The sequence below is a fragment of the Chrysochloris asiatica genome, unplaced genomic scaffold, assembly GCF_000296735.1.
Source record: "Chrysochloris asiatica unplaced genomic scaffold, ChrAsi1.0 scaffold00054, whole genome shotgun sequence".
NCBI classification, from domain to species: Eukaryota; Metazoa; Chordata; class Mammalia; order Afrosoricida; family Chrysochloridae; genus Chrysochloris; species Chrysochloris asiatica.
In genome coordinates, this window is record NW_006408572.1 from 8,888,599 (window position 1) to 8,890,757 (window position 2,159).

Here is a 2,159-nt window from a genome sequence, read left to right on the forward strand (position 1 = left end):
AATGACAAACAGAAGATAGCATTGCATTCATCAAAAAGAACATTTCAAGATCTATCGTGAAGTATAACGCTCTCTGTGATAGGATAATATCCATATGCCTACAAAATAATCACTGGACCATAAGGTCGTTTCAGTGGTTCAAACTCATGAGCCACAACTTGGACACCCTATACAGAATCATATGAGTAGGAACCAACTTGACAGAACTTAACAAACAGCAACAAGGAAGACCAGTTAATTACCACTGTTATTCAAATTTACACACCAACCACTAAAGTTATTGACGATGATATTGAAGAATTCTACCAACTTCTTCAATCTGAAATTGATCAAATATTTTATCAATACGTATTACTAATTATTGGTGGTTGGAATGCAAAAGTTTGAAACAAAAAGGAAGGATCTGTAGTTGGAAAAATAGCCTTGGTGATAGAAATTATGTTGGAGACCGCATGATAGAATTTACCAAGACCAATGACTTATTCATTGCAAATATCGTTTTTAAACAGCATGAAGACCTCACCAGATGGCATACACAAAAGTCAAATTAACTACATCTGTGGGAAGAGACAGTGGGAAAGCTCTATATTATCAGCCAAACCAGGCCATGGTTAGAAACAGACCATCAATTACTCATATACAAGTTCAGGCTGAAGCTGAAGAAAATTAAAACAAGTCCAGGAAAGCCAAAATTTGACCTTGAATATATCCCTACCCCACAAATAATTTCCTCTTTCCTAATTGGTTTGAGGAAGAGGGCAGGGAAAGATGCTGATTATGACTATATAATTCGGCTGTAAGTAATGATTGTTAGCAGGGTTAATTGTGAGTCTAAAAACTGTAATTGTAGAGGCTATAACTGTAAAAGCAGGAGGCACTGCTGGGTCTGGAGTTCAGTGGCCAAACATAAAGTCCTTTAAAGGTTTCACTATGCTGATATCTCATGAGGCCCAGAGGAAGGGGATCATTTTCTCTCAGTTAAATTTTATCAGAGGCTAGAAAATGAAGTTGAGATGATTTTTTGGAGAACCTGACTAGATCAGATGGATACCAGCAGCAGACCTGAATGTCTAGTACCTGAATAACTTCACCCTGAGGACTCTGTGCCCTACTGAAGGATAATTATTAATGACGGTTTGGGGCTGGTAAAATGATTGGGTGGGGGAGGTTAACCCTTCAAGTATAAAAGAGCCATCTCCATAAAAGCCAAGGAGTGACCTGTGTTGTGATTGATCACTTTTATATGGCCTTTTTAGCCATGGTCTTGTAACTCTTGTCAAATGAGTGGGTGGGACTATGCAAATAAAGTCCTTGCAATGTACCAAGAGGAAATAGACAGTTTATTGATGAATGCAAATTAGGTGCATGACACCCTGTAGGGGCGGACCATTCAAGTAAGGCTTATGGAACAAAAAGAAGTCTGAAGGGACTAGATCAGGACTGTAGGGTGAATGGGGTAAAGCTTCCCAGTGAAATTCTCATAGAACAGCCCTTGCTACTCTTGAAGAAAGACAAGGTGCATTGCAGTGATGGTAAAAAATTCCTTGGCAACTTTCCTGGCCTTTTTCTCACCAGCGTAGCTTAACATTTTCTTAAACTTCATAACAAGCCCATGTGATCATCCTGTGTCCTCTAAAGAAATCTATCAAGATTACCCCTTTGGAGTTCCAAAATGCAGTCACGATAACCTTCTGAGCTGATCTTGTTGATCTCTCCTACTTAACTTTTAAAAAAATTATTTATTCATTTATTTAACTACATCTGTGGGAAGAAACAGTGGGAAAGCTCTATATTATCAGCCAAAATCAGGCCATGATCAGAAACAGACCATCAATTACTCATATACAAGTTCAGGTTGAAGCTGAAAAAAATTAAAACAAGTCCAGGAGAGCCAAAATTTGACCTTGAACATACACAGCAAAAACAAACACCAGTTCAGGTTTCTATATGTACATTCAGGGACACTGATGACATCCTTTGAGTGATGCAACCGTTCTTACCCTCGTTTTCCAAATTGTTCCTCCCCCAACAACATAAACTCACTGCCCTCCATGGTTCTTATATCATCTTTCTAGTTGCTTTTGTCCATTTAATTCCATACTGTTGTTGTTGTTAGGTGCCATCGAGTCCATACTGACTCATAGTGACCTTATGCACAG